We start from the raw sequence: 25,911 nt of genomic DNA, 5'->3' as shown, positions 1-25,911 counted from the left end.
ACACTCGTCTCCATCACTTTTAGGTCAGGACTTCCTGGTCACGCCAACTTTATGAAGCCCTCCTGTTCACACATCGATTTCAGCCTCACCTGAAACAGTTGAGTATCTTGGACATTCGAGAACATGTGGTAGAATTGTGCTTTCTTCTTGATACTCTCAGTTGTGATGTTCAAGCTGCCACATTTCCTGAGCTTGTGGCTGCCAGCTCTGGACTCCAGGAAGGCCTGCCTCTGCTTTGGGAAATCCAGGAGGTGCCAGTCACGCTGGGGTCACACTCTGGAGAGCAAGAAGCTGGCTCTTCTTTTTCCTAGCTAAAAGATACAACAGAAACTAAACTATATGAAGTTTTCATGTGTGGATGGACAGCAGTACCTAGTTGTAATTTGTGCATCCAGGTCTTTGTCTCATGTGGGCTGTGAGGGGTCCAGACCACGCAGGTAGAGGAGTCAGAGGCTTTCTGTGACCTGGAGTTGTGGAGAGAAGGTTGTGAGTCCTATTACTGATAAACTCAGCAGGTCTCTGAGCCTGACCCTTGCTGGCCCCAAGTCTAACTCTGGTTGACCTTGTAGGTTCAAATAGCAGACATGTTCTGCAGCCTGGGGCTCGGGGCATGACTAGGGAGGTATAGGGACAGCTTCTGCTTGTCCAGGCCAGCAAATCTCAAATGAAGGGCTTGCTGAGGCCCGCTGGGCTCCTGCCGATGATTGTGCCTCCCCCGAAGATGGCTGTGTCTCTTCTGAGTCAAACCTGTAGAGCCCGTGAATGTACTTTACAGATGTGATCAGGGTCAGATGAGATTATTAGGGTGAACCATCATCCAGGGTGACTGGTCTTCTTGCAAGAAGAGGATGGAGGAGCTGGGAGACACCAGTGAGTGACCACAGAGAAAGGGGTGATGTGGCCAGCTGACTGGTCTCCTTATAAGAAGTGGACAGAGGAACAGGGAAAATCCAGCAAGTGACCACAGAGATGGAGGTGATGTGGCCAGAAGCCAGGGGACACGCAAGGCTGTGAGAAGTTGAGGGAGGTGAGGAAGGATCCTTCCTTGGAGGCCTTTAGGGGACATGGTCTTGTCAACTCCTTGATTCAAGACTTTCAGCTTGAGGACCTGTGACAGAATTTCTGTTAGGTCCCCCAGTGTGTGTGCTAAGATACAGGTGTCCCATGAAAATAACACAAGGGGTGGGGTGTGGAGAATCAGCGTTACTAGCAGGTGCCTGGGTGACGCTGACCCTCCAGATCTGAATCTTGCCTTGACCGTCCCTGGGCCAGGTCAGCCCTGCCCACTACACACGTGCACGTGGAGAAACCATCTTCTAGGCGGGCCTCCAACCCTTCCCAGCAGGTGCCATCTCCCAGTTTCCCCAGACCCTGCCTCCCTTTCCTCCCCTGGCGACCCACCCTTCTGTGCAAATGCACACCCTCCTCTGCCTGCACCCTGGGGCCCAGGACGCTCCAGCTCAGCTTTTACACCCAACCCTGCCCTCAAGCCCTGGGAGCAAGCAGCACCTGGGGGCCCCGCTCATGAGGAGGTCGCAGTCCCTGCTGCCAAGCATGCTAGGCGCTGCTCGCACCGCCCATAGAGACACTCTGCACGTCTGTCTCCACTCTACTTGGAACCCCACCGGAGCCCATTCACCTGATCAGCCCTGTGCAAATGCATCTGAGTTTCTGGATGTGAAAGGAGGACCAATAAGAAGCTCTGTGTCCAGAGGTGTCCAGCTGTGTGCTGATGACTGGGATGGGCGGCGAACACAGTTGGACACGTTTTCTCAAAGCAGCCTGGGTCAAGTTGTTTCAAATAACTTCCTTGGCACTTAAATTAACTCCTTTTCTGCTCCCCCAACAGTGGTATGAGGGTGTTTATTATCGCAGGGTCTTCGAGCTCTGGCTAGCCCTGCTGATATAGCAGGAAAGCGGTTCTTGTCACCCTCCCTTGACCAGCCAAGCCCTGGTGGAACAGGCTGTGGTGACTGACAAAGGACAGAGCTGGGCCCTTGCTGAGTAAATTCCTCCACATTGTGAAGGGAAGAGCAAAGATGGCAGTGGTTTAGCTCATAAAACTCCACATTCCCACTTCCAATGGCCTCAGAAAAGGATGCAGTTTTGAGACAGCAGGTGGCCGGCATCTGCTCTGGCCACTTTCTAACTGTTCTATAAAGGGAAAATGCAGTTTCCCCTGCAGGCCTGGGGCCAGGAGTGGGGACTGCTCCCTCCCTGGTGGGCTGTGTGTCCCAAGCCCATGAGAGTCACAGCAGAGCCATGGGTGTGTGGCTTCTCCAGGCTTTTGATGTTCAGTCTCTTAGTCATGTCCAGCTCTTTGCGACCTCATGGACTGCAGCACACCAGGCTTCCTTGTCCTTCACTCTCTCCCATAGCTTGCTCAAACTCATGTTCATTAAGTCAGTGATGCCATCCAACGGTCTCATCCTGTGTCATCCCCTCTTCTCCCGCCTTCAATCTTTCCTAGCATCACAGTCTTTTCCAAGGAGTCAGTTCTTTGTATCAGGTGGCCAAAGTATTGGAGTTTCAGCTTCAGCATCAGTCCTTCCAATGAATATCCAGGGTTGATTTCCTTTAGGACGGACTTGTTGGTTCTCCTTGCAGTCCAAGGGACTCTCAAGAGTCTTCTGCAGCACCACAGTTCAAAAGCATCAATTCTTCAGCTCTCTGCCTTCTTTATGGTCCAACTATCACATCCATACATAGTAGACTTTAGGGAAATGAAGAAGAGTTCCAGGTCAGCTGTCTTGGGTAGCCTGTTTGCTCCTAAGCCTGAAGCCCTACAGTGATGCCATGTGTGGTCACAGAGGTGGCGCAGGGAGAGGGTGGAGGTGGAAGGCAGCAGAAATGGTACTTTCAACCTTGGAGCCACCCTTGGACTGCAGACCCAAGCTTGATGCAGAACCGGGACATCGGATTTTACAAGGAAGAGGCCAGGTTAGGCAGGCAGCCCTGCCTTGGCCTTGGGGCACCCGGGAGCACCTGCTGAGCTGACCAGAAGGTGAGACATGGGTAGTGTCACCCGAAAGAGCTCCGGGTCAGGAAGCTCCCATGCAAACCTCCAGTTACAAATTCCCATTTTCTTTTCAGTTTAAAAAATGTCCTGTATAATACTTCTTATAGAAAGTCAAAAGACAGAGAAGTATTCAAGACAAAAATGTCACCCATGTGCCAGTACCCAGAGAGGCTCCCTATGGGCAGAGCAGGAATTCTTCACAGTTTCAGACACAATTGTGTTCCATCAGTGAGACTTCTAAACCTTGAATGTTAAAAGATGGACATTTCTGTCTCTGAGTATAAACTCTTTGTGAACATGATTTACACACAGCAGGTCATCATGTGGTTACTTAACCAGACTCTTTTTGTCGGATAGAGACAATATTTTGTTTATTTTTTCAATAATGGTTCCACGTTCTTAACGCAGAACACTGGTTTTGTTCTACACACAGACATACACACACATGCAGACACACACACAGATTCAGACATACACGGAGACACACGCATGTGCATCCACTCAGACACACATACACATACAAGTGTCTTGGATTTAGTTTGGTTTCTACAGCAAACCAGCTGTTTCTCCTTGGTCACTTAATCTTTCTGGATCTGATCCTTTCATTTGGGAGATGAAGGGTCAGAGCAAGTGACCTCAAGTTCCCTTTAGCTGGAGCGAGCCTGGATGTGATGGGTGGGGGCCCTTTCCTTGGCAGACACGTGTCTGAGTGGGCCTTAGAGGGTTTGTGAGTAAGCTCCTCTTTTTAACAGTTTTTCATATCACCCCCAGTTTATGTATGTTTATAAATTACAACTAGGTACTACTGTCTACCCGCATGAGAATACTTCGTAACACTTAAGTTTTGCCTTATTTTCTAATTAGAAATAGCACAGCCTCAGGCTTACTCCCCGGCCTGTGACCCTGGCATGGCTGGTGCCTCCAGGATTTCTCAAAGTAGAGATTGTGTTCCTCACGCCCAGATCTGAGGGCCACGGGCTTGGAAAGGCGGTGGTCTGAAACCACCACTGAGAGCATTCAGAAGAAAAGCTTGATTCTACTGCACATTCTCTAGTGTCCAAGACCCATGTGGACGTGGGCCTGGTCTGGTTTTTCCAAAGCTCCCCTCCCACAGACCTGAGTATGCCCCACGGTGGTGAAGGGGGTTAGCAGCTGGTGCCAGGCCGCCTGACATAACATGAAATATTGAAGATCATTTGTCAACGCCTCTTTTCATTCACTTTTTATATTTATTTATTTTGGCTGTGCTGGGCCTTGGTTGTGGCATGCAAGATATTTTTAGTTGTGGCATGTGGGATCCATTTCCCTGACCAGAGATCAAACCCAGGACCCCTACATTGAGTGCCCAGAGTCTTAGCCAATGGACCACCAGGGAAGCCCCTTCATTCACTTTTGACCCAATTTTTTCACAAGACCCTGAATGAAGGCCCAGAAATGGAAGAGCTCTCCAAAGTTCCCTGTGTACCTTGCTTTAGACCTAGAAAAGAAATTCACGTCCAGAAGCTACAAAGTATAGATGGGTGGATGTGGTTGTGGGTTTGTGAGCATGGATTTTAGGAGCCCCAGTGAACAGCTTCAGGGCTGGGACCCCATGCTCTGGTCCAGGAATATCAGGGTAGGGATTGCAGGTGGGGGGCTTCCTCTCTCCCAGGGATTCAGAATCCTCCTTTCCTGCAAACTCCGCACCCCAACCCCTCATGACAGGCCCCAGTCCTGATGCCCAGGATGACCTGGCTGTCTCCACACTGCTCACCTGCAGTCCTTCTCACTGAGGCCTGACCATCCCTTCCTCTGGTCCAGGAGCCCGGACCTCTGGGGTCACCCTGCTACTCATGCCAGCAAGGCTGAGTCCGCCCAGCTGGGGTGCGGATTATGGAGCCAGATGGAACCCACCAAAGCTTTCCCAAGTAATGAGCTATCACTAGGTCAAGTGCCCAAACTGAAGCTCTGGGAGATTCAGTAAACGTGCTCCAGGTCAGAAGCAGGTGACCCAGATGTGGACGGTGGTAAGGCCGAAAACAACTGGGGAGTCTTAACTCAACTGAGTTTAGGAACCATCCCCACCTTGCCAGCTTGACTCTCAGGGCATCGTGGAGATAGGTCTGACTAACACTGGAAATGTGTGTCATTGGACACAGGCCAAGTAGAAGCCAGCATCCCCCAGAGTCTTACAATTGCCACCAGCTTTGTATAATACGAATTTCTGCTTCCTAGTCAAGTCATCCTTCTGAAAGCAGATTCTTGCCCCCCACCTCCAGTTTTACTGAGAAATAATTGACACACATCCCTGTACAAGTTTAATATGTACAGAGTGATAGTTTGATTTATATATATTGTGAAATGATGACCACAGGAAGTCCAGCTAGCATTCAGTCTTACAGATGCAATAAAAAGACAAGGAAAAAGTTCTCCTGTGATAACTCATAGGATTGACTCAACAAGCTTCCTATGTACCACACAGAGGTGTGAAATACAATCATCCTGTTGCATTGACATCTCTAGGACTTATTTATCATATAAATGAAGATTTTGCCTTTTGACCACCTTGTTCCATTTCCCCTCCCCTATCTTCCCTGAGAATGGATTTTATTTTATGTATTTATTTAATTTTTGGCTGTACGTGCGGTTTGCGGGATCTTAGTTTCCCAACCAGGGATCGAACCCGGCAGTAAAAGTGCTGAGTCCTAACCACTGGATGGCCAAGGAATTCCCTGACGATTTTTACTTGGTGCTGCTGTCTGACGAGAGGACAGTTGAGCAGAGTGAATGCAGCCTTTGGCGAGGGCAGTGCAGACACAGGCCACATCTTCTCAAAATGCGTCCAGGTCCCTGGGCCACGGAACTCTCCTGTTCCTGATTTATCTCCTGCACGCTTGTCACCTCCTCCCGCATCGCCTCTGTTCCTCTTACTGGTTGGCGGCGGTCCAGGCTGGAGATCCTCCACAGGAAGTCGAGCCGGCCCGGCAGACAAGCTGAGGGCAGGGAGTCATGGGTGCCGAGAACAGCAAGGCCACCTCCACTTCCTGGCCCGTGACTCTAACAGAATAAGCAACAGGACAATCTCCTGTCCCTGGACCAGCAGAAGAAAACCCTGGGTCCCCACTAGGCTGATGTGGCCGCATCGCCTCCTCTCCAGTCTGCTGGGCAGGTTCAGCTAAGTGATCACCCAGTGTCCCCAGTGCCCGTGTTTTAAGATGAACCATTCCACCCTCTGGCGTGGCTCCCTGCCATGACTTGGCATGAAAACAGATCCGACCAGACTTCGGGCATCTGTATCTCCATCCCTGGGAGCTGAGTCTGGGCTCCTTTAGCCTGTGACAGACAACTGTAAATCAGAGAGCCGCACAGACACAGCTGGTCTCAAAAGTAAACTATAAGCAGAGTTAAGTTACATTAACTAGTGAATGTTTCTGACGTCCTGATTGTTTCAGGACTTCCTGCATGTGTGCTTGATACCTGCCTGCACACCTGTCTGGCGGAGGTGAGCTGCTGGTCCCATCTCTTCCCTGTTCCATGCTCGGCAACATCGCTGGGCAGATGGAAACTGCCTGCAGTGGAGGTATTCACACCAAGAAGAGATGCAACTGCTACGTGGAGGGGCTTCTCCCTGGGAGCAGGTAGTTAGTAATTTCCCAGGGTCCCTCCCTGGAGATGCTTGAGGTCACTAGTGTCCTCCAGGTGGCCAGCACGATGCTGGATACATGGAGGGAGAAGTTCCCACAGTCCTCCATGCTTGCTCTGGACCTTCTCACCATGGAAAATTTGCTGAATGTCTGAAGGCAGTGGTGGCTGAGATAGTGGCCGAGCTGTCTCCACCAGCGTGGTGACCACTTCAGCTTGTCCAACCCTGTCTGCTCCTGATGCTAGGCCTCTTGCTTCAGGAGTTGCGGTCCCCAGGGGTTGTATGAGGACCTGGAGTTCAAAGTCCACCTCGTCTATGGCCTCGGCATAAGAACCTAGTTCCCATGCACTTAGTCTCCTGTCTGTAAACAAGGCAGTGCTTGGGTACCCCAGCGTTGCCGTGGAGATAAATAGACACAACAAAGCAGTGACCAGAGTGTTCAGGTCTGTCTTTCTGATATGGAGCTGAGCCCCGGCCCCCTCAAGAAGGCTCCTTAACCTGACTTGGCCTCACCGGGCATCCAGGGCTGTGAGAGGTGATGCACAAGTGAGGGAGCCCAGTGTCCAGCCAGGTAGGCATGCTGCAAGGCACGTGGTTGAGCGGTGGTTGGGGTCCCCTAGGGGATGGGGATGGGCCCCTGAACTTGGCATCCAGAGTGGTCCGTAGGCCTAGATAACATCAGAGGTAAAATTACTGCTGTTTCAGGAAACAGGAGGGTAACATGGGGATCAAATTGTGCCACGGAACTTTTGGATCAGTCTCCACCCCCATGGGCTCTGGAGCCAAACTGACACCCAGACCCCCATTCTGTATCCTTCCTCTGCCCTCCGCTCACCTGGGGCCCTGACCTCAGTCACAGTGCCGGGCGCCTCAGCCCATCCCAGAGGCAGCTTCTGTTCAGTGCTGGAGCTGACAGCGATCAGCACTTGACTCAGCACTTAGCTTCAAACCCAAACGAACATTGCATTTCCCAAACATCTCTTTATTTTAACAAAAGCTCCCTTCATTCCAAAGTGAGGTTTTGTAGAGATGCGCTGTTACTCAACAGGCGTTATAAAAGTCAGAACAATTACATTAAAGAAGTTACCAGCCATTGGAAAGGGAGAGGACCTTTTTCACAATCATTACCTAATTCTGCACTGAAGCCATCGTTTGGCCACTCCTCATTTCATGCAATGAATGTGTTCAGGGTACCTGACCTCAGAAATTTGTTCCTTCAGGACAAATTTTCCTGCATTTCAATGACAACATGCCGGGAAAAGTTTTCATGGGGAAAAAACATCAGTCCCTTGAACTCTAGTCCTATAGGACAATGCCTTCCAGGTCTTTCTTAGCAATTTTGACTTTTAAAAAAGGACATTTTCAATCACATATTAGTATCAAGGGAATGATGTAATACAAATTAATAATATAATGACCTCCGGGTGCCTATCTCCCAGCTTCAGAGGTTCCTTGCAGTCAGCCCAATTTCTGCTGTATCGCACCCATCCCCCCAGCCCACTGGGATCAAATCCTGGAAAGGATAATAGTTTATCTGCAAATATTTCATAAAATATCTCCAGCAAGTAAGAATCTTTTAATGTATAGAGTCTAATAGCATGAGCCTACCTAAAAATTGTCATTTTCAAATATCCAATTAGGGTTCCCAATTACCCTAAATTTCTTATGGGCCATTTTTATAGCTTGTTCAAATGAAAATCCAAATATTGTGCAGAACGACAGTTGGCTGACACATCTCTTGAGCCTCTTTTCATCTGTAGGTTCCTCTCTCTACTTGGTGAAAGAATCCAGTTACTTGTCCTGCAGTTTTCTATGGTCTGGATTTGTTGGCTCCGTCTCCATGGTGTGCGTGTGTATGCGTGTGTGTGTGTGTGTGTGTGTGTGTTTTCCCCATGTCTCTTCAGCCCCTGTATGGTCTGCAAGGTAGTAGCTAGATCTTCTGGCTTGATCAGCCACAGGAATGGCTTTATTTGCTTGGTTATTTGTTTGCAATGACCCTTTGTGGGAAGTGTGGTGTCCTTCTCTCAGGAGGTATAGAATGCCCACTTGTCTCTCTTCCCCAGTCCAGCTGGTTTTTTTTTTTTTTTTGCTTTGTTAATAGCCATTGATGGTCATTGCTATTATTTGATTAGGGGCAACAAAATAATGGTATTTTAACTCTATTATTACTATCTCATTTAATAGCTACAATATTTTCATATAATCAACTATTGTGTTACCTTAATGTACAGGTAATATAGAAAAGGCAGGACACATGCTTAATTCTTTTTTTTAACTTTATTTATTTTTTTTATTAAAGTAAAAAATGAAAGCGTTAATCATTCAGTCATGTCTGACACTTTGCAGCCCCATGGAGTGTAACCTGTCACGCTCCACTGTCCATGGGATTCTCCAGGCAAGAATACTAGAGTGGGTTGCCATGCCCTCCTCCAGGGGATCTTCCCAACCCGGGGATTGAACCCAGGTCTCTTGCATCACAGGCAGATTCTTCATCATCTGAGCCACCAAGGAAGCCCAACTGAAGTATCATTGGTTTACAGTGTTGTGCCCATCTCCACTGTATAGCAAAGTAGCTCAGTTACACACACATAAACATTCTTTTTTATATTCTTTTCCGTTATGGTTTATCATGGCATATTGAACAGTTTCCTGTGCTATACTGTAAGACCTTGCTGTCTATCCATCCTATATATGTAATACTTTACATCTGCTAATCCCAAACTTCTGGTCCTCCCCTGGCCCCACCTTGGCAACCGCAAGTCTATAGTCTATGTCTGTGAAGTTGTTTCTGTTCTGTAGATGTGTTTATTTGTGCCATGTTTTAGATTCCGTGTGTGAGTGATATCATATGGTATTGGTCTTTCTCTTTCCGACTTACCTCACTTAGTATGATCATCTCTAGTTCCATCCACGTTGCTGCAAATGGCATTATTTCATTCTTTGCATGGCTGAGTAGGATTCCATTGTATATATGTACCCCACCTTCTTTATCCATTCATTTATCAATGGACATTTAGGTGATTTCCATGTTTCAGCTATTGTCTTTTATTTATAAAAAAATTTTTTTATCAAAAAAACAAAACCAGACCAAAAAAAGAGATGTTCCTCTAGAGTTCTCCAAAGAGGAAACAGATGTTCTCCCTCACTGGGTGACAAGTGGCCCAGTAGGCCCATGTAGGGCCACCCAAGACGGACGGGTAATGGTGGAGAGTTCTGACAAAACGTGGTCCACTGGAGAAAGGAATGGAAAACCACTTCAGTATACTTTCCTTGAGAACCCCATGACCAGTATGAAAGGCAAAAATATAGGACACTGAAAGATGAGCTCCCCAGGTTGGTAGGTGTCCAATGTGCTACCAGAGATTAGTGGAGAAATAACTCCAGAAAGAATAAATAGACGGAGCCAAAGCAAAAACAACACCCAGATGTGCATGTGACTGGTGATGGAAGTAAAGTCTGATGCTATAAAGAGCAATATTGCATAGGAACCTGGAATGTTAGGTCCATGAATCAAGGCAAATTGGAAGTGGTCAAATAGGAGATGGAAAGAGTGAACATTTTAGGAATCAGACAATTTAGGAAATGGACTGGAATGGGTGAATTTAACTCATATGATCATTATATCTACTACTGTGGGCAAGAATTCCTTAGAAGAAATGGAGTAGCCGTCACGGTCAACAAAAGAATCCGAAATGAAGTATTTGGATGCAATCTCAAAAACTACAGAATGATCTCTGGTCGTTTCCAAGGCGAACCATTCAATATCACAGTAATCCAAGTCTATGCCCCAACAAGTAACACTGAAGAAGCTGAAGTTGAATGGTTCTATGAAGAACATAGAACATACAACACCTTTTAGAACTAACACCCAAAAAAGATGTCCTTTTCATTATAGGGGACTGGAATGAAAAAGTAGGAGGTCAAGAAGTACCTGGAGTAACAGGCAAATTTGGCCTTGGAATACAGAATGGAACAGGGCAAAGGCTAATAGAGTTTTGGCAAGAGAATGAACCTGTCATAGCAAAAACCCTCTTCCAACAATACAAGGGAAGACTCTACACGTGGACATCGTTAGATGGTCAATACTGAAATCAGATTGATGATTTTCTTTGCAGCCAAAGATGGAGAAGTTCTATACAGTCAGCAAAAACAAGACTGAGAGCTGACTGTGGCACAGACCATGAACTCATTGCCAAATTTGGACTTGATTGAAGAAAGTAGGGAAGACCACCAGACCATGCAGGTACGACCTAAATCAGATCACTTACAAAGTGGAAATGGAAGTGACAAATAGATTCAAGGGATTCGATCTGATAGACAGAGTGCCTGAAGAGCTATGGATGGAGGTTCATGACACTGCACAGGAGGCAGGGGTCAAGAGCATCCCCAAGAAAAAGAAATGCAAAAAGCAAGATGGCTGTCTGGAGAGGCCTTACAAATAGCTGTGAAAAGAAGAGAAGTGAAAAGCAAAGGAGAAAAAGAAAGATGTACCTATTTGAATGTAGATTTCCAAAGAATAGCAAGGAGAGATAAGAAAGCCTTCCTCAGTGATCAGTGCAAAGAAATAGAGGGAAACAATAGAATGGGAAAGTCTAGTGATCTCTTCAAGAAAATTAGAGGTGCTAAGGGAAGATTTCATGCAAAGATGGGCTTGATAAAGGACAGAAATGGTGTGGACCTAACAGAAGCAGAAGATATTAAGAAGAGGTGGCAAGAATACACGGAAGAACTATACAAAAAAGATCTTCATGAAACAGATAATCATGATGGTGTGATCACCAACCTAGAGCCAGATATCCTGGAATGTGAAGTCAAGTGGGCCTTAGGAAGCATCACTACGAACAAAGATAGTGGAGGTGATGGAATTCCAGTTGAGCTATTTCAAATCCTAAAAGATAATGCTCTGAAAGTGCTGCACTCAATATGCCACCATATTCGAAAAACTCAGCAGTGGCCACAGGATGGGAAAAGGTCAGTTTTCATTCCAATTCCAAAGAAAGGCAAAGCCAAGGAATGCTCAAACTACCCCACAATTGTACTCATCTCACACGCTAGTAAAGCTCAAAATTCTCCAAGCCAGGCTTCAGTAGTACGTGAACTGTGAAATTCCAGATGATCAAGCTGGATTTAGAAAAGGCAGAGGAACCAGAGATCAAATTGTCAACATCCGCTGGATCATCAAAAAAGCAAGAGAGTTCCAGAAAAACATCTATTTCTGCTTTATTGACTATGCCAAAGCCTTTGACTGTGTGGATCATGATAAACTGTGGAAAATTCTGAAAGAGATAGGAATACCAGACCACCTGACCTGTCTCCTGAAAAATCAGTATGCAGGTCAGGAAGCAACAGTTAGAACTGGACATGGAACAGCAGACTGGTTCCAAACAGGGAAAGGAGTACATCAAGGCTGTATATTGTCACCCTGCTTATTTAACTTATATGCAGAGTACATCATGAGAAACATTGGACTGGATGAAGCACCAAGCTAGAATCAAGATTGCCGGGAGAAATATCAATAGCCTCAGATACGCAGATGACACCACCCTTACAGCAGAAAGCAAAGAAGAAGTAAACAGCCTCTTGATGAAAGTGAAGAGGAAAGTGAAAAAGTTGACTTAAAACTCAACATTCAGAAAACTAAGAACATGGCATCTGGTCCCATCACTTCATGGCAAATAGATGGGGAAACAGTGGAAACAGTGGCAGACTTTATTTTGGGGGGCTCCAAAATCACTGCAGATGGTGACTGCAACCATGAAATTAAAAGACACTTGCTCCTTAGAAGAAAAGCTATGACCAACCTAGAGAGCATATTAAAAAACAGAGACGTTACTTTGCCAACAAATGTCTGTCTAGTCAAAGCTACGGTTTTTCCATTTATGGATGTGAGAGTTGGACTATAAAGAAAGCTGAGTGCCGAAGAATTGATACTTTTGAACTGTGGTGCTGGAGAAGACTCTTGAGAGTCCCTTGGACTGCAAGGAGATCCAACCAGTCCATCCTAAAGGAAATCAGTCCTGAATATTCATTGGAAGGACTGATGCTGAAGCTGAAACTCTAATACTTTGGCCACCTGATTTGAAGAAATGACTCATTTGAAAAAACCCTGATACTGGGAAAGATTGAAGGTGGGAGGAGAAGGGGATGACAGAGGATGAGATGGTTGGATGGCATCACCTACTCAATGGACATGAGTTTGAGTAAACTCCAGGAGTTGGTGACAGACAGGGAGGCCTGGCGTGCTGCACAGTCCATGGGGTCGCAAAGAGTTGGACATGACTGAGTGAGTGAACTGAACCCAACTGGGTAGCAAGTGACCACAAACTTAACCCAGCAACATATGTTGATCCTTTCCTCTTTGTCTGTGATTAGGAGTCTGCTCAGGGCCCCCAGGCTGCTGTCAAGGTGTTGGCTGGGGCTGTGGTTCCATCCAGAGGCTCGAGTCAGGAGGGATGAACGTCCAAGCTGACCCAGACTGTTGCAGAATGCCCTCCTTGCTGTTGGAACCATGGTCTGTCCACCAATGTCTAATAGATTTGTTGTTTCAAGTTGGTTTTGAGTATCTTTATGAACTTAGGTGATGAGACTTAAATGCTTCTGAAATCTTTAATCTTAGCACTTACTTTAGAACCAAATAATCCTTTGTTACCCAGTACAAACTTCCTCCTTTCACCTCCCTTCAAAAGCACAGATCTTTGTCCCCCAGACGTGCCCCCACCCCCTCCCTCTGGACACCGTATAAGCTCTGCTGGTGCTGCTGTCACCAGCATTTCCCTGCGTTGTCCCCAGGTGGCTTCGGTCAGAATCCCCTGCAGTACTGATTGGACCTGCAGGTGCCAGGCATCTGCCTGGACATGCAGACTGAGGCGGAGGCCAGGCTTCTCCTCTGAAGGACCCACTCTAGTCATTCTCATGCACACCAGTGTTTGAGAGCCTCTGACACATTTCCCAGTGGGAACATTCCTAAAATGTGAGGCATGAGGCTATGAAATCAATGTGATTCTGTCTTGTTGATTCAGTAACTTTAGTTCAACCAAGAAGTCACGGCCTTGGCTACAGAATTAGTGGACTAAAAGGGATCCGGGGGAAACGTGTCAATCACACAAGAAACGTTCACAGAAGGGAATGTGTTTCCATGAAGACACCGGGCTGAGTTCCACCATCAGGGAAGATTTTCCATGAAGTGAGCTGTGTGTGTGTGTTTTATTTGAAGTATAGTTGATTTACAGTATCACATTAGATTCAGGTATACAGCAAGGTGATTCAGTTATATGTGAATATAAATAAACATAGATATTCTTAAGATTCTCTTCCCTTATAAGTTATTACAAAATATATAGTTCCCTGTGTTATACAGTAGGTCCTTGTTGGTTATCTATTTTATATACAGTAGTGTGTATATGTTAATCTTATACTCCTAAATTATTCCTCTCCTCACCCTCCTTTTTCCTTTGGTTTGTTTTCTGAGTCTGTGAGTCTCTTTCAGCTTTGAAAATAAATCCACTTGTGTGTGTTTTTTTTAATGCTACTTATAAGCAATATCATATGCTATTTATCTTTGTCAGTCTTATGAGTTAGGTTTTTTTTTTTTGGTGGCACTGGGATTTCATTGCTGCTTGAAGGCTCTTTGGTGAGCGGGGTCTGCCCTTCATTGTGGCGCACAGGTTCCTCATTGCAGTGCCTTCTCTTGTTGCAGGGCACAGGCTCTGGGCACAAAGGCTTCAGTAGTCATGGCACACAGGCTTTAGTTGCTCCGCGGCATGTGGAATCTTCCCAGACCAGGGATCGAATCCGTGTCCCCTGCATTGCTAGGTGGATTCTTATCCACTGTATCACCAGGGAAGTCCAGAAGTGAGTTGTTTTCAAATAGGACTAGACAAAGCGAGGTTGAGCCATCCAAAAATGGAGGGACCACATGGGCGCTGTTGATAACCCTGAGTCATCCTGGAAGTTCTGTCGGAGGCAGAGGTCTGCAGCTACTATGGACTTGGCCACTCCTGAGATCGCAGCCTCCAGGCCTCATGCATCAGTCCCAGAGACCTATCTTGATCCTGTGCCCCATGATCATCAGCTCCAGCTGGTTTGCGCAGAGTAACTCTCCTCTTAGCTCTGGAGATGCCGGCTTTCTCACTCACAGTGACGTTTCTGAGCAAAACTGTCTCTCAAACCCACTATGTTACCACCGAATCAAAAGCCAAGGTGGTTTCCAGAACTGGGGAGGTGAACTCCTGGGGAGCAGGGGCTGCCACCAGGGCCCAGTGCCCACCAGCCTGGGCAAGCTTGTCAGGTGTGCTCTGGGGTTTCTGAACCCCAACACCCCTCTGAGCTCCCATCACACACTCCTGACCCCCCCGGCCACCTTGTTCTCAGCTGGCCCCAGAGATGGTCAGGCAATTTACTGAAGGCTTAAATATTTAAAATTCTTAACTCGAGCTAGCAAACTGTTGAATAAAACATGGATTATCTTGCTACCTTTAAAAGTTTGCCTTCCTAATGTTCTAGGAACTCAGGACTGAATATAGATCTGCGAGACCCCTCCCTCCACATTTCTGGGTGGAACCTGACCTGGCCCATGGCCTCCCTGCCCTTCTCAATCCCAGCTTTCCTGCACCTGGGCTCTCATGTGCACCTGCGTGACAGTCAGCCTGCTGGGTCTCAAGGAGAGACAGCAGTGAGTGGTCCTGAAAGCAGATCTTAGTTTCCTGCCCAGAAACTGAACCTGGGTAGCCTGAATGAAAACCCGGAATCCTAGCCACTAGGCCATCAAGAGCCAGAGGCTAGATGTAAAGTTTCCTGGCTTTTTCTCCTGGTTGAAGGCAAGAATGTCTCAAGGAGGCAAACACTAGAAACAAATTCAAAGTTTATTATCAGAGGTACAGCCTAACATGTGGGAAAGCATACAGAGAAATAGTTTATTTAAGACAGAATCAAGGCAGAAATATACACCTGGTGAGAGAGAGGGTATGTCTCCTCCCTAAAGAGGGAGAGGTGGTGAAGAGGGGGTTCTATCACTTATACAGGTCAGTTCTTCTGGGTCTTTGTTTCCCTTTGACCAGTTATCTTGTTTCTTTTCCCACATCTGACCTCTTCTAGGACCCAGCCCAACAGCAGTGTGCATCTTTTTGCTAAGATGGATTCCACCATAGACGCCTATGGGAGTCTTGGCATCACTGATTGTGGGGTGGTGCCCCCTCCTTTTTGATCCCCAAAGAGTCTTTTTGTGCCTGGGCAGTCAGGGAAGTTTCTTTGGCCTTAGGAGTGATCATCTTATCGCTTTACTTCAGTAGAGCTCAGCTTCTGCCTCTAGCTTTGTTCTTAGAGTGTCTGGGGGAGAACAAAGCTGCAATCTCACACTGTTTGACAAACACCAGCTGTCCGGTCCAGAGGCCCATCTATCTCCTACCTCATGCCTACATGTGCAGATCCTGCCCACAAACACCCTGCAAACAGCTGTGGTTACCCTTTGAGGGTCAGAATGCACACACCCAGGGCTATTCCTCTATAAGGATGGCCCGGCCAGGCAAGAGCCCACCCAGCCCCAGGTCCAGAGCATGACCTAGAGGTGGGGACACAGGCTCTGAGTGGAATGGCCCCTTTCTATGACTCCTTGCTCTTTGGGGAGACAGCGGAAGCAGCCCACTAAAGGGTAGAGCCCCAGGCACAGGGATATAAGGGGGCAGTGCCTCCAGGGTCAGCCTTGGTTCTCAGAGATGAGCTGGGAACAGGTTTCTGCCAGGTGATCATCTCTAAATTTTTCTGAGATTGTTAACCGTGTGTCTGTACAGAACCTTCCATTTGGGCAGCACCTCCCAATGACTGAGTGTCATTCCGTAATGATGGGGAGACTTCTATGACTTCAGGGTTCAGTTTTTTTGAGTATCTTTCCCACAGCTCTGCCTTCTGAGAATATCCCACCTTCACTGTTTAGATGAAAGGAAACCATAGGATCACTGATGTTTTTAGCATGATGCCTGGTATTTAAGCTATAAACAGTGAGTAGCTTAAAAAAAAAGTGGAAGGTGGCATCTCCATGGGCAGAGACAGACAAGGAGGCCAAGGGCAGAGCTGAGAGGGGTCCGTCCTTGGGGGCGTGACTTTCGAGGCATGGCTGGCTGCAGGGTGGACCCCTGGGTGGGTGCATCTCCCTGGTTCCCCCACCTCAGAAAGGCACTGGCTGTCTTCCTCTGTAGCAGACGGGACTGTGTTATCAGCAAGTAACTACTTTGGGAGCTCAGTGCTTTCCTGCTGGATGGGTGAGCAAGCTGGGTGCCCCCACCCCCGCCTGCCCTGAGCACAGCACTGGATGTCGGATGGTGTGGGGGGCGGGGGCCTGGCCTCACCCCCTGCTCTGTGCTATATACAGAGACCTGGCAATCTGAGAGGACACTTCCTCTTGTAAGAGAACCTGTGAGTGCGTCCCTGCCCCCTGCCGTATTTGGAGACTGGCTGAGAGGCTTGATTAGGGAAGAGGAGCGGTTTCCGGCCACGTCCTCCGGAGGTAAGTTCCCAGGGTATTTCCAGCACAGTGGGGAACTCAGGATGTGGGGGCTGTGAGCCCAGACTCTCTATTCCTGGCGGCGTCTCCATGACCCTGAACCTTTGTGGACCTCAGTCCCTTCACCGTGGGTGTGAGGAAAATAGAGACCTAATATGGGTGTTGAGGGGGTTCAAGGAGAGGGAGGCCCAAGCAAACCTTCTGTCTGGGAGGGGGGGCTTCCCCTTTTGTGCAAATCTCAGACCTGGGAAGGTCAGTCCCTCTGGACTGTGTTCCTCCCCTATCATGTCTCTGATGGGTCCCCTGCTCACACCGGCTGCCAAATGCAGCTCAGTATATGTCAGGGCATGGGGTTAAATCCCAGGATGTGAGCGAGTAGATTTGGGGAAAAGTGTTTGGGAATTATTGTCAGCAAATAAGGCTCCAAGAGAAGGACACCTTCATCGGGACGCCCTTACCTGGGAGTCTTGTTACATGGCAAGGGGGTGAGCACTGCAGGTGAATTAAGGTTGCTGATCAGCTGATCACATGGTGGGGAGTTTAATAATGTGGATAAACCAGAGGGTGCAGTGGCATCACAAGGGTCCTTATAAGTGAGAGAGGGAGGTGTGTGTGTGGGGGGGTGGAGGTCAGAGTGAGGACGACATGGATGGAGAAACACTGAATCCCCATGACTGGCTCTGAAAGGATGGAAGAGCCCTGAGCTGTGCAATGCACACATCTAGAAGCTGGGTAGACAAGGAGGTCGTTCTCCTGGAGACTCGGGAGGAAACACAGCCCTGCCCACATCTTGGTTTTAACTCCCTGAACAGTACGTCAACATGCCTGTGTTGTTTTCCGACACTAAATTTGTGTTAATTTGTTATAGTAGCCATGAGGATGGATGCAAGAGTCTTCCCTGTGAAGATGTCAGAATAACAGCAGCTGTGTCCTTCAGTTCAGTTCAGTTCAGTCGCTCAGTCGTGTCCGACTCTTTGCGACTCCATGAATCGCAGCATGCCAGGCCTCCCTGTCCATCACCATCTCCCAGAGTTCACTCAGACTCACGTCCATTGAGTCCATGATGCCATCCAGCCATCTCATCCTTGGTCATCCCCTTCTCCTCCTGCCCCCAATCCCTCCCAGCATCACAGTCTTCTCCAATGAGTCAACTCTTCACATGAGGTGGCCAAAGTACTGGAGTTTCAGCTTTAGCATCATTCCCTCCAAAGAAATCCCAGGGCTGATCTCCTTCAGAAAGGACTGTTTGGATCTCCTTGCAGTCCAAGGGACTCTCAAGAGTCTTCTCCAACACCACAGTTCAAAAGCATCAATTTTTCGGCACTCAGCTTTCTTCACTATGTCCTGCTCTCTCCAAATCAACGAAAACAACAAGGAAAATGAGTGTCAGGGACCCCCAACTTTGAAGAAACAAAAGCACTAAGAACCCCAAACAACAACGTTGGAGACTAACTCACTAACTTTGGAATTTAGTGAAAGTCTATGTATGTGTGTGTGTGAGAGAGAGAGAAGGGAAATGAGAAGAAAAGAGAAAAACAAAACAAAATGCTCCTCTTTTACATATGAATGGAGGCTACAGTGAGAATAGCATCGGTATCTTCCAGCTCGTGTTGACCGCATCTATCTGCAGGCATGGAAGCCTAGACGGATAATGAAGAGAAGTCACCAAGTCATCATGATGATTTTACTTTATTTTGGCTGCGCTGGGGTTTTGTTGCAGTGCTTGGGCTCTTCATTGTGGTTTTTGGACCTTCTCTAGTTGTGGAACGTGGGCTCTAGAGCTCCTGGGCTCAGTAGCTTTGCTGTGTGGGCTTAGCTCGCTGACCAGGGATTGAACCTGCATCCATTGCATTGCAAGGTAGATTCCTAACCACTGGACTACCAGAGACATTCCCACCAAATTATTAATAGTATCATCTCAGAGGGACGAGATTTGGGGTGGTTTTTACTTTGTTCTTTTCTGTACTATTTGCATTTTCACATACAAAAGACAAAAAACAAACAAACAAACAAACACACAACGAAGCTACTCTCACAGCAGGAGGATAAGCAAGCACAGAAAGGAAACGTATACATGAGATGAGAAACTAACCATAGGAGCTGAGGAAAGAAAAACAATTTTGAGAGAATATTTTAACTCCATATGAGTGAATAGAATGGGTGTTACTCTAGAAATACACAGAGAATTTGTGTTTGTTCTTATCTAGAAAAAAATATTTCTGACCTCAAAGGAATAGAACATCTAACCAGATGGGCTACCAAGGAGCAACTGAGATAGTCAGTAAAGGCCTATGCCTCCCCACCCCGGTCCAGACAAATTCTTTGAAATTGGTAAAACTTTCAAATTCAAATAACAGGCCATTTCAGTGCCATTTAAAATGTTCTAAGTCAATTAAAAAAAGAAAACTTCACGTGTATTTTTATTCAATACCTGTGAAAGCAGATCCTGAGAAAACACAAGAAGAAAATTAGAAATGGATCTCCTTATGATTATTGATGGAAACATCATAAGGGAAATGTTAGCAAATACAACCAAGGAATGCATTAAAGATAGTAAATCCCACCAACTAGGGTTCCCCCCTCAAAATGCAATTTGGATCCGGTTAGAACACTGTGTTCTTGCCTGGAGAATCCCAGGGCCGGGGAGCCTGGTGGGCTGCCGTCTGTGGGGTTGCACAGAGTCGGACACGACTGAAGCAACTTAGCAGCAGCAGCAGCAGCAGAACATCAGTTACCATTCCTACAACTTTCTCTAAGCCTGCCCACAGTGGGTTCCCTGGACATAGAGCCTGAAGCAAGAATTCCTAGCAGGTGCTTCCAGCAGGGAGGTCCCAGGAGAAGGCTGAGGGGGTGGGTGCAGGCAGGGAGCAACAAGGCCAAGAGGGGTCCCTCAGGTCCAGCTGGGGCTCTGGAGCGTGATTTATACCACCTTGCCAGCCTCATCAGGAGGGCAGAAGTCGGGCTTCTTGTCACCCTTACAGACCAGCAAGACTGTGGGCCCCTGCCTTCCAGGGATCTCTGGGGGAAAGGGCCCCCCGGGGGGGGGGGTTGCTGAGGGCCATTCCCAGGGTGGGGGGCAGCTGCGAGCCCTTGGCCAACCACATTCTCTGCAGATGGCAGATGGCAGATGGCTTGCCCACAAGAAGGAGATATGAATGGGGCTCTGCCAGCATATCTTCTGCTTAGGCAAAGGGGAGGAAGATGTACCATCATTTCCTTTGAGGTCAAGGAAATGTTTGCTAAAGTTCAATGTGTTTCTGATTTTTAAAATCGATTCAATAGTAGACATTTACTTTCACCACATGATAAAACTGTGATAAAAAACGTGCTTAGTGGTGAGAAGCTGGAAACTTTTCCATTAAAGCCTGGAACAGGACAGCTCTATGAGGACACCATGTCATGTGCCATACTCTTGAAGATCCTTTTAGGGTGATTCACCAGGGGAGCGTACTGAGTTCAGACCTGTGAGACAGGAGGTGTGATCATTGCATTTTGAAGATGGGCTGGATTCTGTATGAAAGACGAGGAGAATCAACTAAACAATTATTAGAAGTAACAAGCCGACCAGTCAGGTGTCTGGTTACATGTTTACTTTGCAAAAATCAGTAACTTTATAAAACCTAAAACCAGCCAGAAAATAAAATGAAAAAACATTCCAATTATGATAGCACTACAGAAAGATTTAAAAACACCATAGAAAAAAATAAAGTGCATGTTCCTTCTGACAAAAACTTAAATAGCAAAGAAAAAAGGATACTCTGACCGCATGTCCTGTCTTCTGGGATTTGATAACTCCTTATCATCAACTGGAAACTTCTCCAGTTAATCTATATGTTGACTGCTGTCTAAATAAAAATAGAAAGATCATTTGGTTTCAACAAGATAAGCTGACTTTTATCTATGGGAAGTTCCTACCAAAAAGAGGAAGAGTGAATTAAAATGGGAAAAGTCAGATCACGAGGAGATTCAGACACATAAGTCCAGATGCCCTGAAATACTGCAGCCGCAGGGTGTAAACACTGTGGTGTTTGTAGGGGTGAAGAGACACATGGACCAGGGAACGGAACCCCATACACAGATAGACCCAAATAGCATTAGACTTTAGTTTATAAAAAAGATAGCATTTAAAATAGATAGAGCAGGAGGATTTGGTCCTTAAATGAAATTAGACACCTAGATGACTATCTGGAAAAATATTAAACTGGATCTCTCACTTACTCCATTCTTTAAAATATATTCTAGATGTAAAATAAAACTTTAAGTAAAAAGAAATAGTGTAAAACTACTGAAAATATGGAAACACTGAAGCATTTTTTTTAATGGGTGTGGGGTAAGCATAACTATCTAAGCAGGGCTTCCCTCATAGCTCAGTTGGTAAAGAATCTGCCTACAATGCAGGAGACCCCGGTTCGATTCCTAGGTAGAGAAAATCCCCTGGAGAAGGGATAGGCTACCCACTCTAATATTCTTGGGCTTACTTTGTGGCTCAGCCAGTAAAGAATCTGCCCACAATGCAGGAGACCTGGGTTTAATCTCTGGGTTGGGAAGATTCCCTGGAGAAGGGAAAGGCTACCCACTCCAGTATCCTGGCCTGGAGAGTTCCATGGACTGCATAGTCCATGGGGTCACAAAGAGTCGGACACAACTGAATGACTTTCACTTTCAAGCATGGCACAAATTCAATGTCATTAATAAAAAACATGGGTAAAAATTTCTAATTAGATAAAAATTAGAATTTTCTGGAAATAAAGCAATGCCAGAAATGCAGTCCAAAGGCAAATAGAAGCAAAAGTGCACACACACACACACACACACACACAGTGGTGACTTTGTAAACTTGTATTACGTTTCAGTAAGAAAAACAGCAAACTCTCTGTAGGAAAACAGACACCCTCCTCCCCCGCCAGATAAACAGGCAGTTCTCAGGGTCTGGAGGAGGAATGTGCTAGACTAGATCATGGATGACGCTTGGGAAGAAGGGTCAAGGCTGTGGGGCTGATAAGGGACAACTCCAAGACATGTTTCTAAGTGACAGAGCTAGGGCAGGACAGGACTGCACATATATGGAGATGTTTATCTTCGAAGAGAGAACCGTTGTCCTGGGAACATTCGCTCCAGCCAGGGCCTCAGAGACTAAGACCAAGCTCTGGACGAGAAAAGGAGCTCGCTTCTTTGTATCTTTTAAAATTTTTCTAGAATTTCAAATCACATACCTATGTTTATATGCGATTTTTAAAACTTGGTAGTTTTTCAGAATGAATGCATGCTAGGTTGTTTCAGTCGTGTCCAGCTCTTTGCGATGCCATGGACTGAAGCCTGCCAGGCTCCTCTGTCTGTGGGAATTCTCCAAGCAAGAATACTGGAGTGGGTTGCTATTTCCTCCTTCAGGGGGTCTTTCAGACCCAGGGATCGAACTTAAATCTCTTACTTCTCATGGCTTGGCAGGCAGGTTCTTTACCACGATTGCCACTGGGAAGCGCAAAGAATAGGTTGTTGTTGTTATTGTTCAGTTGCCAAGTCATGTCCTACTCTGCGATACGATGGACTGCAGCACTCCAGGCCTCCCTGTCCCTCACCAGATGTGCTATTATTGATCCTCTCCAAAGCTGAGGTGGCTGGAGCCTCATTCCAGCTTCTCTCCCTACCCACAACAGTTTCCTACAGCTCTAAGCCACCCTCTCCTTTAGAGAAGAGACAATTACTTAAAGGTTGAATTACAGAGAGAGTGACGTCAGCATCATGGCCACATAAAAATATCCCTCCTTTTGGTCTCCCATTTTGAACAACTGAATTTGATATCCATCCACAAACAGAAGCACCTCTGTGGGAGCTATGAGATCCTGCTTGGGAATCACATGGGCACTGGCATCCTCCACAAGTTGACTCCGAGCTGTGGGGGGAAGGAGGCCCTCATATGACACAGAAACCATCACAGAAAAGGCCCTCCAGATTTGTGTCTGCAGAACTCTGTCCTCTGAGCTCCCCCAGGTGAGCACACAGGAAATCAATGTGGGCCTGGGCTTGGGGACCATTTGCATGGGTGTCCTTGAGGGTGAGATTATTTAGTGTTTTTGTGTCACAGGTGGGTGAACACCTTCCAGGGAGGAGAAAAGATGGCAGGAAAAGCCACCCAGCCAGCGAGAGGGCTCATGATGGACACACAGGACCGTCTATTGGTGGCGTCTTGAGGCGGAGGCCGAGCACAGCCCCTGGACATCAGACTGCCAGAACACCAGTCAGGATTGAGGTCCCAGGTGCCGTGGCTCAACTCTGCTCCTCACCTGCACCTCTCACCCTGCAGCAGCAGCCCAAAGGTGGGCTTGCCTTTGAGTGGAAGGAGCATGGTTGAGTCTGCCGTCTCAACCCTCTTTTTACTCCAAAGGTTGGACCTGATTCTGAATCCAGAATTCTGTGCTGTTTCTGGTCCTGAGTGAGGCAGGTGTGTCCTGGTGAACATCTGCGTGATCCCTTGAAACCCGGCTCAGATCTGAGACTCTGGGATTTCCCTGATGTACCTCCTTCCCATCCTCCTCGAGACTCTAGCCACAGTTTCTCCAATTGTATCTCTCAAACTCTGTTTTGATTTTCTTAACCTGTCTGTGAGCTCCTGGAGGGCAATGTTGTCTATTTCATGTCAAGACCCCGTGATGTAGTGAGGTGTCAGACTGCAGTGACTGGGACGGAGGCAGGGGCTCAAGAAGGACCTTTGGGGGGTGTAAGAGGTCAGTGGATGCGGAGCTGGTCCAGTGCAAGACGAGGAAGGAGCCCATGCCTGCACCACTCTCCTCTCCCCCCGCCTCTCCTGCAGAAGGAAGGGACAGGGCATCTGGGAGCTGGTGATGCCACGGCCCCCCTTGGGGACTCACCCTTGTTAAGGAGGCACAGTGGTTAAGGTGCCTCTAGAGCCATGCATCCCTCCCTGATCACACACAAAAAAATCCCCAAATAACCAAAACTCCTCGATAGAATGAATGGATTTAAGAACAGTGGTATCTTCAAGGAGTGGGACACAGTGTCGACACATAGTTGAGTCACCCACGTCCAACACCTGGGCCCCGCAGACAGGGGCAGGGTGGTCACTCTCCTGGGTGCCTCCACAGACCTAATCACAGTCACCCAGTCACCATCCACACTGTGTGAGTTGGGGACCACCATGCCACGGCCTCCAGGGGATGTCCTGTTTCTCAAGCTGAGAGCTAGTTTCATGGGCTCAGCTGATGAAAATTACAGTTTCACTTACACTATGTGCCCCTCCCTCTGGGTAAGTGACGCTTCAACCCCAAGTAAGAGACATGTACCAAGAAGGTCACCTGCCCTGTCAGTAAATAAAGGACATTGTGGCCTTTGAGCCATCAGCCACTGCAGCCGCCCTAACCATGCACTGCGAGGGGATGAAGAAGGGAGAAGTGCAGGATGCTGGCTCAGGTAGCTAAGGCGCTGGGACACTGGCTCAGGTGGCTGAGGCGCCAGGACACATGCTCCAGGTAGCTGAGGTGCCGGGACACATGCTCCGGGTAGCTGAGGCGCCGGGACACTGGCTCAGGTAGCTGAGGCGCCGGGACACCGGCTCCGGGTAGGTGAGGCACTGGGACACTGGGGCAGTGCTGGGACACCGGGTCCAGTTAACTGAGGCGCTGGGACACCAGCTCAGGTAGCTGAGGTGCTGGAACACCGACTCCGGGTAGCCGAGGCGCCGGGACACCAGCTCCGGATAGCTGAGGTGCTGGGACACTGGCTCAGGTAGCTGAGGCGCTGGGACACTGGGGAGGTGCTGGGACACTGGGGAGGTGCTAGGACACCGGGTCCAGGTAGCTGAGGCGCTGGGACACTGGCTCAGGTAGCTGAGGCGCTGGGACACTGGGGAGGTGCTGGGACACTGGGTCCAGGTAGCTGAGGCACGGGGACACCGGGTCCGGGTAGCTGAGGTGCTGGGACTCTGGCTCAGGCGGCTGAGGCGCTGGGACACCGGCTCAGGTGGCTGAGGCGCTGGGACACTAGGGAGGTGCTGGGACACCAACTCCGGGTAGCTGAGGTGCTGGGACTCTGACTCAGGCGGCTGAGGTCCATACTGAGCCCAGACTCTTGCATCTTCCCAAACACAGTGGTGGTGGTGGTTTAGTCGCTAAGTTGTGTCCCACTCTTGTGACCCCATGGACTGTAGCCTGCTAGGCTCCTTTGTCCCATACACAGAAAAGTACTCAATTCATTAAATTGAAGTATCTGGATTTCAAAAGTAATCTTCTGATAGTCCAACTATCTAGTTTTTGTTGCAAAAATGCTTATATAACCTGGATCCTCTCTTACCTCTTCAGAGCAGGCCCTCAGAGTGACCTGAGATGCTGTCATATGAGCTTAAGTCTTCAGTTTTGGCCCTAAATAGAATTCAATTCTCAGCTTTTAGGTGGTTCTTTTTTTTTTTTTCAGTCGACAAAGATAACAGTGCACCAAGGGAGTCACCTCTCCTACCTTCCCAGAAAGGACCTTCAACCACTCCATCCCCCACATCGCATGGCCAAGTTCACCCAGCAAGTCCGGTTGGGGGCTGGCATCACTGCTAGGAAAATGGTGCTGATGTCATGTGCCTTCCTTGTTATGTTAGCTTGCCTTTCTTTCTCTCTCTTTTTTTTTTTTTTTGTTCTCGCTTTAAATGAGCTCCCTCTTTTTTTTTTTTTAAACTTCCTTCCTGGAGTTTGAGTCATTTCCCGAGGTCTTTGTCTGCCTTAGCTAAGGACCTCAGCGCCCAAGACGGTTTAGAAGTCCTGTTTCTTCTCCAGG

The 25,911-nt window shown here is 47.7% G+C and overlaps 1 long non-coding RNA gene across 3 annotated transcripts; it reads left to right on the top strand.

Annotated features, from left to right (window-relative positions):
* Window positions 1–7,053: 7,053 nt before the first annotated feature.
* Window positions 7,054–25,370, top strand: LOC138416965 (uncharacterized). 3 transcript variants are annotated; one of them, XR_011247923.1, is made up of 4 exons: window positions 7,054–7,212; window positions 17,005–17,139; window positions 22,950–23,124; window positions 23,219–24,498. It is a non-coding gene; the product is annotated as an uncharacterized lncRNA (long non-coding RNA). The 3 variants fall into 3 exon arrangements; XR_011247922.1 differs by lacking the exon at window positions 7,054–7,212 and having other exon boundaries at window positions 16,828–17,139; window positions 23,219–25,370; XR_011247921.1 differs by lacking the exons at window positions 7,054–7,212; window positions 22,950–23,124; window positions 23,219–24,498 and adding an exon at window positions 18,005–19,547 and having other exon boundaries at window positions 16,867–17,139.
* The last annotated feature ends 541 nt before the right edge of the window (window positions 25,371–25,911 follow it).

This window comes from Ovis canadensis, chromosome 13 (genome assembly GCF_042477335.2).
Source record: "Ovis canadensis isolate MfBH-ARS-UI-01 breed Bighorn chromosome 13, ARS-UI_OviCan_v2, whole genome shotgun sequence".
Lineage (NCBI taxonomy): Eukaryota > Metazoa > Chordata > Mammalia > Artiodactyla > Bovidae > Ovis > Ovis canadensis.
Note: the sequence above shows the minus strand (reverse complement) of the source record. Positions and strands in the feature narration are given on the sequence as shown.